General features: G+C 46.6%; 1 non-coding gene across 1 annotated transcript; it reads left to right on the forward strand.

Annotated features, from left to right (window-relative positions):
* Positions 1-11,706: 11,706 nt before the first annotated feature.
* Positions 11,707-11,868, forward strand: LOC138528955 (U1 spliceosomal RNA). Its single transcript, XR_011284337.1, has one exon. It is a non-coding gene; the product is annotated as a U1 spliceosomal RNA (small nuclear RNA).
* The last annotated feature ends 1,304 nt before the right edge of the window (positions 11,869-13,172 follow it).

Here is a 13,172-nt window from a genome sequence, read left to right on the forward strand (position 1 = left end):
AAGAGAGAGTCAACCTAGCTGATGCCTGTGTGACTCTGGAACAAAAGCAAAAGTTGAAACAAGTTTTCTTGGATTTCCAAGATCTCTTTGCGGTAGACTCATATGACTGTGGTCGCACTGACATCCACACAACAACAATCCCCACGGACCCTGGCATGACTCCTGTGTTTGTGAAGCAATATCGTTTGCCTCTTGCATCCATGGAGTCCCTTACTGAAATAATTAAGAACCTTGAGTCCCGGGGAATAATGTGTCCAGTCCACAGCACCTTCAATAATCCGGTGCTGGGAATATTGAAGCCAAACGGCCAGTGGAGACTCTGCACCGACCTCAGGGAGCTCAACAAACGGGTCCATACTTCCCGATGGCCTCTGCCCTACATTGACCAAGGGCTGGCCCAGATCCAGGGGTCACAGGTATTCACTGCAATAGACCTGACCAATGGATACTGGACAGTGCCTGTCAGTAGGGAGGACCAATACAAGCTGGCTTTTACCTTTGGGGGCCAGCAATACACATGGACCCGGACTCCCTTCGGATACCTCAACTCCGGCAATGAATTCAACATTTTCCTACATAAGGCCATGCCCGACTTGGGTGCGAGGGGTAACCTGGCTTATGTAGATGATGTCCTCATCAAAAGTTCATCTGTGGAGGAACACATAGCGGAGATCCGTTATGTTCTGACCCAGTTGAGGGCCGCCGGAGCAAAACTTTCCTTTCAGAAAGAACAGTGGTGTAGAACCCGTGTTAATTTCTTGGGGCATGAGATTACTCCTCAGGGTCTCTGTCCCCAGGAAAAGAAAGTGGAAGCACTTCAGAAACTGAAAGACCCCACAACTCTGCGGGAACTAAGGAGCCTCCTTGGACTGACTAATTACAGCAGAAAGTTCATTGAGGGCTACGCAGAGATCACCAGACCCCTGATTCATCTCCTGAAGGGGGGGGTCAAGTGGGAATGGGGTCCAGAACAAGCCGAGGCAGTAAGACAACTCAAAAGAAGCCTCTCGCAAGCGCCCTGCCTAGCTTACCCTGTCAGAAACAAGGAGTTCTTCCTGGAGACGGGGTTTTCTAATACGTGCTTGACGGCAGTATTATACCAAAAGCATGACAAGGTCAATAAAGTAATCTCCTATCGAGCAAAACTTTATCCTCTGTGGAGGAAAAATTCAACGATTGTGAGAAGGCACTCCTGGCAACGGTGTGGGCATTGAAGAATTACCGCACGTTTATCCAGGGGGAACACATCATAGTGGAGACTCCACAGCAGCCTCTGCAATATCTCCAAAGTGATAGAATCCGGGCCGGAAATGTGAGTAATTCCCGAATTACTTCCTGGATTCTGTCAATGCAAGGCTTTCCTGTGGAGGTCAGATATGGCCAAAACAAGAAGAGTCTCCTCGCGCAAGGTCTGGCTGACTTGCATGATTGTGCCAGAGAAAACTGTCTCGAGGACGAAAGTCTAAAAATAAAGGACAACATGGAGGCATACCTTAATTCCCCCTACAAAGTCTTTGAAGAGGACAAGTGTGAGGGAATGCCCACTGTCTATGTGGATGGATGCTCTTACCATGTTGACAACAACGGGGAGAAAGAACTGGTGGCCGGCGTAGGGAATGCATGGGTGAAGGAGTTCCCACAACCCTCCGCTGGATACAAAATTGGTCCCCGAAGTAGTCAGGTGGCAGAATTGATGGCTGTGCATCAGGCCATCCTCACTGCTGTCCAGCATCAACTCCACGAACTGGTCATAATCACAGATTCGGATTATGTACGGAAGTCCCTGTTGGGGGAAATCCAGGTCATTGCTATCACTAGGTCTCAGACAAATGCTCACAATGACCTTTCAATTGCACAATGGAGTAAGGAGACCCCTGATGCTGATTTGATTACCGCTCAGAAGGGGGATCCAATAATTGGTAAATTTTACCAGCACCTTGAGGACCCTGAGAACTTTCCCCTGACGGATACCGATTACATTGGGAAAGAGGACCTAAGAGTGTTGATGAAATGTCCAAAAATGTTCCGGATCCAAGACGGTTTGTTGGTAAGGAAATCCAAAGCTGGCCACCATCAGTGGGTGGTTCCTACCTCATTCCGAAGCCTGATGTTAAGTCCCGCCCATGATGCGGCCACCGCCGGTCATCGGGGGTTTCACACAACACTGGAAATCTTAAGAGAGGTTGCATACTGGCCACACATGGGCCAGGACCTCAACCAATACTTGAAGGGTTGTCTAGTGTGTGCACAATTTCAGCCATCATCCCTCACGCACCGTGCACCCCTCCAAAAGAGGGGGATGACACTGCCATGGTCAGATTTACAAATCGACTTCGTAGGCCCCGTGATTCGCTCTGCTAGGGGGAATAAGTACATGTTGACTGTGACATGCTTGTTTACCAAGTGGGTGGAATGTCTCCCAGCCCCAAACTGCAAGGCAGAAACGGCAGCTGCCTTGATGATTAACCACATCTTTTCCCGTTTTGGTCTACCTCAAAGGATTGAGTCGGACAGAGGTAGCCACTTCACCAGTGAAGTGATGACAAAGATGTGGGAGATACTGGGGGTCAAAAGGAAGTTGCATATTGCTTACCGGCCAGCTTCTTCTGGGGCAGTAGAGAGATATAACCGAACCATTGTGAGCATACTAAAAAAGTTTGTGGCAGATTCTGGGCCAAGTTGGGATATCCGATTACCTCTGGTCCTAATGGCCATCAGATCTACCCCTTCATCTGCAACCAAAATGTCACCATTTGAGTTGATGACTGGGCGCAAGATGGTGCTTCCTCAGCATTTGCTCTACAGGACCCAAGAGCAGACCCTAATAAATGCCTCCACAACTCATGAGTATGTGGAGAATTTAAGGAAACACCTTCAACATGCTTTTGCTTATGCTCAGCGGAATCTAGAAAGATCAGCTGATAGCATGAAGACCCACTATGACCTGAAGACTTCCAGGAAGGAATATCAGGTGGGGGACCGGGTCTATCTATACAATTTCCAAAGGAACCAGGCCAAACAGCGAAAATGTTTGCCTACATGGAAGGGACCCTTTGAGATTATAGACAAGATCTCCCCTGTGGCCTACAAGATCTGCATCCCCAAAGGCGGTTTGGCAGAGGGGGAAGACAAGTGGGTCCACATAAACCAGTTGAAGTGTTGCCATCCCAGGCACACTCTGCAAAAACTGGAGGAATCCTCTGGAATCCTAGAGGGTACTGTCTCAGATTAATTCAATTTCAACCCTAAAAGATCCTACATATAGCCTATCAAATTCTGTGTTTCTCAAGCTTATGTGTTCCTGGTTCTTAATTTAAAAAAATGTGCATGTTCATATCTGCTGAGTTCTAAAATATATATGCCACCCCACTATATCAATGGTGGGGGAAAAATGTCTATGAATAGGTATTGCCGCTCTTCCTTTGTCGTCCTAGGAGAAGGAAAACCTCGAGACTGGCCAAGGAGGACGATCCGGAGACCGGGAGCAGAGACGCGTGGGGCCCAGGGTACCGCCCAATATTCCCATCAGGACCGGCGAGGAGAACCGATCGATCAGTACTGGATGGAGGAAAAGATGCTGAACTGTGCCATTTGCAGAATTGGAAGAAGATTATGCGAACAGACCAGTGCGTGGGTCAAAACCCTTGTGCACCCGACTCCCCATCGACTCAAATTCAAAGGGCAGTCACGTGGGGGGATCTGTTGGGTGTCCTGACCCACGTTTGAGTTATCATGCTGCAACATTTGGTGCTGTGGGCTTAGAAAATCCAAGATGGCCAAAAAGCCCACAAGTGCGCCAGAATCCAGGAGAACCACGCAGTTTGTGCGCACACCAAAATGGTTACCTAACTTGCCACCCACCAGTGTAAAGAAAGATCTTTGTTAACAAAATCCACTGTTACTGATGTCAAAAAGTTGCTGAAATCGTGGCTCATTGGACCACTTTAAAGATTCAACCCTTTTGTGGGGTTCCAATAACCATCTTACTGTAAGGAGCCCCATCAAAACAATGTTAAGCAAGGATTATTTACTACCATGTAAGAACCATTCCTGTTTAGAATGCATTAATCCAAGAAAGATCCCAAAATTGCATGCAGTACCAACAAAATCCTCAAGGCGGCGCTAGCGGTCTAAACTCTGACAGGAGAACTGAGTGCAGTTGCTGACAAAGGGATTTGACTCAGCTGACTTCAAAGGCTGCAATTTAATTAAAAATTAGCCACATGCTGTTCCCAGAGGCCTGAAGCCTGGGAAACCCTCTCACCTCCAGAGATTCACACCAGGAGTTAGAATCTCACATGACCTCTTGATTGATAGAAGGCAGACTGGCTGGGAGCCTCCTGGAGACCACACAATAGGCTCTTGCAATTGAATAGGATATGTTGATTTTGACTGTTTCCTGTCAACAAAGGCCTGCCTGCCAGAAGACACATGTGACTGACCCACCCAAGTCTTGGAGGCGGACTCCAACACTCTGAGAACTGAATTGAAAGAAAAATATATATTTTACAGAAACACTGATAACTCTTTGTAATCAAATAACAGAAATGTATAACTTTCAGAGCCTTAATTTAAAAAATGTACCTTCAATTCAAGCCCAAACTCCAATTTGTGTGATGTTCTGGGGCAAAACCCTGCTATTTATGTATACTACAGACTCTGTGTTTAAGCTAGAGACATGTTAATTTACTGGAGTATGTATGGACAGGCCGTGTACATGTGTACAAATCTGGAGAAAATCTGATGTTGCAAAACCACTAAAAAGCACAAAATATTGCCATTTCTGAATGCAAGCCCCCAGGAAGAGCAGAGTTTGAACAGGGGCTACCATCAGTAAATGCATGATGGGTGCAAGTAATTTCAAACCACTGTGTATCAATGAAGTGTGCATTTTGATCAAATATAGATTTTGTGGGCAAACTGACCAGGGGAGGATCCTCTGACCCATAAAACCTACAGCGTCACTCTGACTCACAGTTCCTTCCCCAATCATGGGAGAGGGGAGAATTGGGCCAATGGGCAGTTGAGAGAGGGGCTGGCTAGTGATGCTGCAAACACACCCACTGTCAAAACACATAAAAGCAGAAAGTCAGGACAGATAGGGACAGTCAATTCCATTTGCTGCAACGCGCTCTGCCGGACCACACAACATCCAGAAGATACCAGATTCAACACTTAGACTTTAAAACTCCAAAGAACTTGATTCAGAACTCAAAGCAAGGGCCTAAACCCACAAACTGAGAACTCTTCTCAGTGGGCCTCAGCATCCAGCAAACCTAACAGCGGTAGCAGCATCCAGGAGCCGTGCAGATCAGCGCTGGGTCCAGAGAAAGCTGTGCAGAAAGATCCAGAAGCAGTGCTGTACCCAGAGAAAGCAGAGCAGTATCCAGAACCAGAGGCAGAGCAGAGCTGACCCAGACCGCTGTTCGCAGAACCAGAGAGCTGACCCAGACCGCTGTGCGCAGAGACCGTCCGTGGCGAGTGAAGAAAACCTGTTGACCAGATCCGTGGCGAGGCCCATTCTATTTCTAAATATATTGTGAGTACCTAGCAGAACTGTGCAGAACCAATCTCTTAGTTAAAATAATATAATTCAATCTATTTTAATCTAACCAGAACTGTCTCCTAACTGTCACCTGTCATTTGCAAAGCTGTCACCTGTCATTTCTAGTTGCTAGCTGTCACTTGTCACTCTGAACTTTAAAATTTCAAATCTGAAAAACGACCTTTACCATATCGCTCATATCTCCGTGACCGTTTGTCTTAGAAACTTGCAGTAACTTTCCTCTGAAAGCTGGGAATCTTGGCTTTTCAACGAACCTAGAACCGCATTCCTATTCCCTACACTGTTGCCGCAATCGCGAAAAAAGGCACTCGCGAATTTTACCGCGATTTGCAAATTTCTCCACGTGTGAAAACAGCAGCTTCCTTGCTTTCCTTGCTAAAAATTCGTTTGCCTCTTAAGAACCATCCCTGAATCATTGCTAGAGTGAGCCTGGACTAATATTAACTTGATACCACTCACCCTGAACCTCTAGAGGGAATTAAAAGCATTTTAGCATATTTTTCACTTCATTGCCAGCACATATAAAAGCATTTTGGGCCTGTGTTTCAAACTTCTGTAGTCTAAGCTTGCTGGGGTGAACTGAATTACATTTGATTGCATTTCTGAGAACTGTGTGCTTTCCTTCCATTTCCTTGCATTGCATAAAAGGGGGGGTGAATTGTCCAAGAAAGTGATTACATTGTCTTTTGCTGAAATCCTATTGAGTATTTTCTGTATTGCATTTCATTCAACATTGCATCCATCTGAACTTATATAAAGCATTCTCTACCACCTTATTCTTCTGTTCCTATTCACAAGTGTGCTAGTGCCAGACTATCCATTATTGATTACTGCTCAGATTAAGTGTGATATCCAAGTATTAATTTATCATAAAGTGTGATATATATATATATATATATATATATATATATATATATATATATTGTTTAAATTCTCCAATAAACCTTTTAACTTGCAAAACAGAACTACTTCTTGGCTCAGTGGGGTCAGGGGGATTCCAAGAGAGGGGTGTTATATAGGGGTAGTCATCCAGAACGCATGAACTGGACATAAAGATATATCAATAAGGGTTTCCATTCAGTATTCTAGACTAGGCGTTGACTTAGCTGTAGTGTTGAATTGAATCCTCTTACAGTTCCCAACCCGCTGGTAATCTCCCCACACCTACTCCAATGCGCCTCAACTTTGGTCCGTGATTCCACCCACTATTGCCTCGACCCTTACATGCTTCCTCCAGAATCACCAGCAAGCGGCACAGGCTTAGGTGGGTTTTAAGAGCCAGCACACTCAGCATTGCATGCACGTTTCCATGTCACATGACCCACCCCCACTACTCATGGGAGTTGAAGTCCAGTCCAGCCCCTCAAAAATCCTTACAGCCAGCCACAGCCAAATAGTCGGTGTTAAGAAGGATTTCTGAACTCTGTCCAGGAGGGGTACTGTTTCAGAAGGCCAACCTAGGTTCTTGGAACAGGGTAACCTCTAGACAAGCCAGACCAATCAGGGTAGCTATGGCAGGCGGTCAAGACTAAGGCCCTCATTACCATACTGGCGCTAAACCATGGCGCTATTAGCACCATGATTGGTGCCGGTATCGTAACGAGTCCGCCAATGTTCAATGGGGAATTACCACCCCATTCCAAGGTTGGCAGGGCGGTAATTCCCCATTGAACATTGGCCCTTCCCCATTCCCATTTTTGCCCCATAGGGCTCAATGGGACTGGGGAAAGCGCTAAGTACGGTACCGCAAATTGCGGTACCGTACTTAGCACCAAGGTCCCTTTGCGGGTCCGTGTTTTAACGGCTTGTCTAGACCAGCCGTTCAGATCGGGTCCCGCCAAAGCACCTCGTAGTAAGCGCTAAGTGTTTAACGGTGCCGCAGCCTTTTACGGCACCGTTAAACACTTAGCGCCAGGGTCCTAATGAGGGCCTGAGTCTCAGGAGGGGTGAGGGTGACTAAAGGACCTCAATGAGCACACAGAGCAAGGACACTTACAAATTACTCCAGGCAGGTGTTATATTAAAAATATAGACACATTTATTACAAGGCCTTTGTAACACAGACTATAGCAAAGAATCACAGTAGCACTAAGTAAACCAATACATCACACTGAATACAATATATATATACAAGACCAGGAGGGTCAAAAGGGAGGACTGCACGATACATGTTGACAACATAGAGGGGACGAAAACAGGCAGTGCAGTTAATCTTTAGACCCAATTTAACATCAGTTATTCACCTAATAGGCAGTCCAAGCCCTAAGAAGAGTGGAGCCTTGTGCTCAATAGTACATGTGTGCCAATGCACGCGGTTGTTCCAATGGACAAAGCATGGTCTCTAGCAGCTCGGGAAGGTGGATAAGGCGATAAAGAATAAGTTCCCACTCTTCAAGAAAGACCTCCACTTGAAGGCAGAGGCAGTTCAAGAGTTCGGGATGGAGTCGCTATTTTGTAATAGCAGTGGACAGGAGAGGGGCCCCCAGTGGCCACTCGTGCGTAAAGTTGGGCTGTGGCGCTAGGGGCCACCGGTTGGGGTAAAGATTACTCACCGGTCCCTGAGGCAGGGAGACCCAAACTTCGGCATGTTAGTCCAATTTGGTTGCAGGTTCGACGACGGCAAAACGGGCATCTTGGAACCTTTTAGTTCCTGAGATCCAGCGAGGATTCCCAAATGGGACAGTGGTGATTTCCCCGCTCTGGGGGTATGAATCGCCCCAGTTTCACTGCAGCAGGCTTCAGGGGCAAGAGGTTCACGAATGCAGCAGACTTGAAAAGGACGTCACGGCAGCAGGGCAACAAGGTAACCACGTTTACTCCGGTCCGGACGCACTCACTTCTGACCTGGGAATGCCAAGTGTACGAATTTTGGTATGAGGGTGCAGTGGACACAGAGTTGGCAGTATACCAAGTTTCGCGAGCCTCTTCGAAACGACGGTGGAGACAGAGCAAAGGTCTTTCGTAAGCTGGGCAGCCCACTGGTTGGCCCAGGGACACTTCCGAGAAAGCTTACTTACAGGTTTTGGTGAAGGTGCCGAGAATAGTTGGTCCCACTATTCCAATGGGTTGAAGCGTCTTCGCAGACCTTCTAGGACAAGGTTGTCCAACATACGGCCCGCGGGCCACAATGCGGCCCGCCAAGCCATTTTATGTGGCCCGCAAGGTTGTATGTTGGACAACTCTAGAGTAAAAAAAAATAATAATAATTTTTCTTTTTTTAAATGTGCCTGTGCGCAAACCTGTAACTTCCTCTGGTGACCCCATGAGGTCAAAAGAGGCAGTTACAGTCCTCAGCCACGAAGCGTTAATTTATTTATTTATGCAATGTTTGTCGGATATCCAACAAACATTGCATTGCAGAAATAAATAAATTCGTAAAGAAGATCTTGGGACTTGATGATGGAGGAAGGAGAGACTAATTTGTATCATGGCATAGTGAGGGTTACCTCGGGAATACCAGTCATTTTCAGTGAGCGCGGGTCCATACAAATGCCCAGTACTCCCACAAACTATGAACAATGGGATTAATATAGTAGCAATTACTTTGCATTTAAATATCCCATTTCAGGCAAGTAGGACCTACCATGCAAGAGGAACGGGCTCCGGCCCAGACATGCCCGTTCCTCTCTTGCATGGTGCTCCGAGGGGCAAAAGGCGAGCCGAGATGAAGGGAGGAGGTGGTGAGGTGAGGAGAAGAGAGTGCTGGCCCGGGCGAAGGATTGTGTGGACAGGTGCTGTGCAGGAGTTCTTCTCGGCTTGGGCAGCACAGTGGATTCCTGAACCCCTGATTAGCCGTGGGCTGCTGCTCAGAGGGCCATTGTGCGGAGTTACTTTCAAGGTTTGAAGAATGGGAGAGGGTGCACAGCTTATTTCTTTTAGTTTTACTGTGTTACGATTGGTATTCGATTGCGTGTAGTGATGTTTAAAGGATGCAGCCCACTGTGTAGTGCCTCTGTGTCGGGCACTCGTTATGCAATGGAAAAAGAAAGGACCTAGGCTAGTTAGCCATCGGTGTGGGCCGCACTCCTAAATTTCCCTGAGGGATTTGACACGTTTGTCTAATATCGTAGTTAGTTGCAGAGACTGGTTCCAAAAGAGTTTCTAAAAAAGACTTTTATTCTTAAACAAAATCCAATTAAACTTGTTTTCTTTTATTCTTTTTTTGTTATTTGTGATAATGAATGGTTAAACATCACTGAATCATTATCTGCTGATTTGTTTTCAAATGAAAAGAACATCGGGCTAATGCATTTCGGAAAACTTATTTTCCTTCATCATAGCCAGGTTACATTAAAAAAAAGATCATTCTGTTAGAGCGTTTCAGCAAGGCATGAAGCATTAATTAATTCATTAATACATTGAGTAAAACAGGGTAGCCACAGTTAAAAAACATATACATTAAACACAGAGAGAGAGAGAGAACATATATCACATTGTCAGTGAGTTGCATAAAATGGACTGTACATAAACGATGCTAATTTGTTGCTTTCAAATACAGAATGCGCACATTAGTCAAGACATCTAGCATGTATTCATGATGCTGTTGTTAGTGTTGATTAAAAGACGTGTGACATTTGTGCCATAAGTGTAATATTAATGCGGGTGCTTTAATATTCTATCTGGATAGTCTGGTGGTATCTAATGCGTCATCCACCTTCACCCAGTGAGATCTCTCACCTGAAAATAATAAGATAGATGCTCCATTCGAGCTTAAAAATGTTCTACCGAAAAAGAAAGTGTTGTGAAATTTAGGAGTGCGGCCCACACCGATGGCTTAGTTTCAAGGTTTGTCATCTCTGGACATATGTTTAGCAGGGGTTGCGGCTACAAAGCCTGTCTGCCCCAAAAATAATTCTTTTGAATTGCAAATGTCACCGAAGATGAACCTTTATCAGCTGAGAAACTTAACCTTTGCAGTGCTTTTTTTCCTCGTCTCGAGACAAAGAAGAACAGCGGGAGCTGAGTTACTTTTACCTCTAAGCACAGTGTGGATTGGTGAAAATGTCCATGAATTATACCAACTACATTGGACATTATAGATGTGGCCAGTGGGGTATCAAAGCATGGCGAATACCACATGTACAGCACAATATGTTACCCTAGTAGTGCCCCAATAACACACTGCAACCTGCAAATGGGCCTCAGTGGACCACATGCCAAGGTTTTGGGAAGTTGCTTATGATCTTGATCTGTGATCTATGATATGATCTGATATGATAGGTTATTTATAACACGCTTAATACCCATGCAGCAGTGATCCCAATCATAAAAGTGAAACAGGCAAGGCCAACAGGTATAACTTATTTTCACTCTTTTGGTAGCGCAGTCTGAGGGCAGCCTATACCCTTCAAGAGAGCTGTGAGCTGATACAGTTGCAACACAAAAAACAATAGGACTATGTTCCCAAAATACCTTAGTTCTTGTCTTTCGGATCTCAGCAGAGCCAGGCTTTTCAGCATCAGACCATAAGCATGGGTGCCTTTGCGCTGGGCTGGGGTCAAGTTGGAGAGCAGCAGCGATGGGCCCCAATGTTGCAGTGCTGTTTGGCAGTCGTGCTGATTTGCGGGTAGAAAACGCTGGGAACAGTAGGCTGTGCCAAGTGGATGGCACTGGAAGACTCAGTGACCTCTGGGCCCGGACAAGGGAATACTTGCCTTTGGCGCTGTACAGACTCGGCTGACACAACACGGCATATGGTTACGGCAAAGATGTCAAAGTTTCAGCATTGTCATTGAGCAGAACTCTGAGATTCAGGGGTGGTGGAGCGTCGAGGTCCAGGATGATTATGATGGTGTCAATGGGGCCAGCGCTGAGCACCTCCGCTCAGGTGGGCCATGGGCCCGTGTGGGGCCGACAGGCCAGTGGGCAGACTGCAACAGGCCTGCTCGAGCCGTCCTGCTATTTATACAAATCTCGGGCCGAGCAGGGCTTGATGGGAGAAAGGAACTGCGCTACAATCTGCTCTTCTGCTGGGCTCTGCCTGCTGGAGCTTCCCTATACACGCGGGACAGGCAGCTCTGCAGATGCTCAGAGCTTCCGGGGTTGTGGGGGTTTGGGGCTGGGTCAGGGCCTGCCTTCTCACCCTCACTTAGCGGGGCTTCCCAGAACTGACCCAACCCCTGCCCTCTTGCATGCAACTCATACTGAGCTGGCAGGGGAGAATCTTCACTCAAGGGCAGATCTCACAGGGTGAGGCTTACCCATTACACATCGGATTTGCTGACCCCTGCTATGTTCCCAAATGCGGGATACACGAATGCATTATTTCTGGTAGTGGGGGACTGAGTTTGCGCTCTCCCCCTGATTTATTGATGAAAGAAAAGGTAAAGTGTGCGCTAGGCCTGCTAGGTTGCATAATTTAAGATTGTGCTCACATTGCGTTTCTTCAATTAGGTTCACCTTTGGGTGATCGCTTTTCCACATTTTATCTGTTGAATTGAATTATGATTCTTTCATCAGCACAGAAGTAATGTGTATTACAGAGATAAGCTGCCATATGTATTGGGCACACTGCACATGCTCAGGCAGCATCAATCATGCTTTGTACAGGACAATGCTGGCCTAAATTTGGGAACAGCCAGCATAGACATGTTGCTACAGGGGCATATTTTGGGTACAACCAGCATGACAATGTGTTACATCAGTGACAGTGCTGTCTTACACTGTGGACACATTGATCATTAACATGTGTTGTGTTGTAAAATGTTCTTTTCTGCTGTTGGTGACATGGAATGTTCATGTTCCCCTTTAGAACTGATTGTAAACTTATGGCTTTTTGGTCACCTTTTCTGCTGCAAAATGCACCATTTCAACCCCGTATCTGAAAAAAATGTCTTGGGGGGGCAACGCCCCCAAACCCTCCCTAGAACCTTGTAGCTCCCTCACTACGCTCGGTCGCACCCACTATTTCTGAAAAATATTAACACAGACACTGAAAGAAATCACAACCAACAGTTGATCACTGCCCATGACACCAGAAGCTATCTTTGGGACTGCATAGCTATCACTGCCTATGATGCTATTGTGTCTTTAATATACTGCTTTGGGGGAGGTTGTTGACTTTTGGCTCGCCGGCCCACTGGGTGACAAAAAGTGAATGCTTCTGCCCCACATTCAAAAAGGTTGGACAAGCCTGTTCTAGGACAACCAGATGCAGAGGGGTCCCAAGGGTCGAAAGCGGGCTCAGGGTGCCAAACCTTCCAGCGGGTCACCAGTGCTTCCTCGACTCAGCTTTGTAGTTGCAGGATACTTGGATCCTATCCTTTGTTCAGTGGGAACTCAGGAGATCGACCTGGTAGTAGTATTTCCAGCCTCCTCTTATCCAAAGTTGCCTTCGCGCCAAAACGGAGAGGACCCAATGGGAGATCTGCTCACAAACACTCAATCCATACGTGGACCAATCACAGACCACGGGTGTCTCAGGCATTCATGGCACTCCAGACCCTCTGGCACCCAGGATGTGTATTGGGACCAGACATCTCAGCCAACATCCTGGAGGCACACACACAAGGCATGCAGAAGCCCGCAAAAGCATTGGGATTCGTGGGAAAAATGCATGACCAAATAAGGACTGGCCCGGGTCCACTCAACCTGGGGAAGGTGAAGG

The sequence above is a fragment of the Ambystoma mexicanum genome, chromosome 7q (genome assembly GCF_040938575.1).
Source record: "Ambystoma mexicanum isolate Mex_15411 chromosome 7q, UKY_AmexF1_1, whole genome shotgun sequence".
Classification (NCBI taxonomy): Eukaryota; Metazoa; Chordata; class Amphibia; order Caudata; family Ambystomatidae; genus Ambystoma; species Ambystoma mexicanum.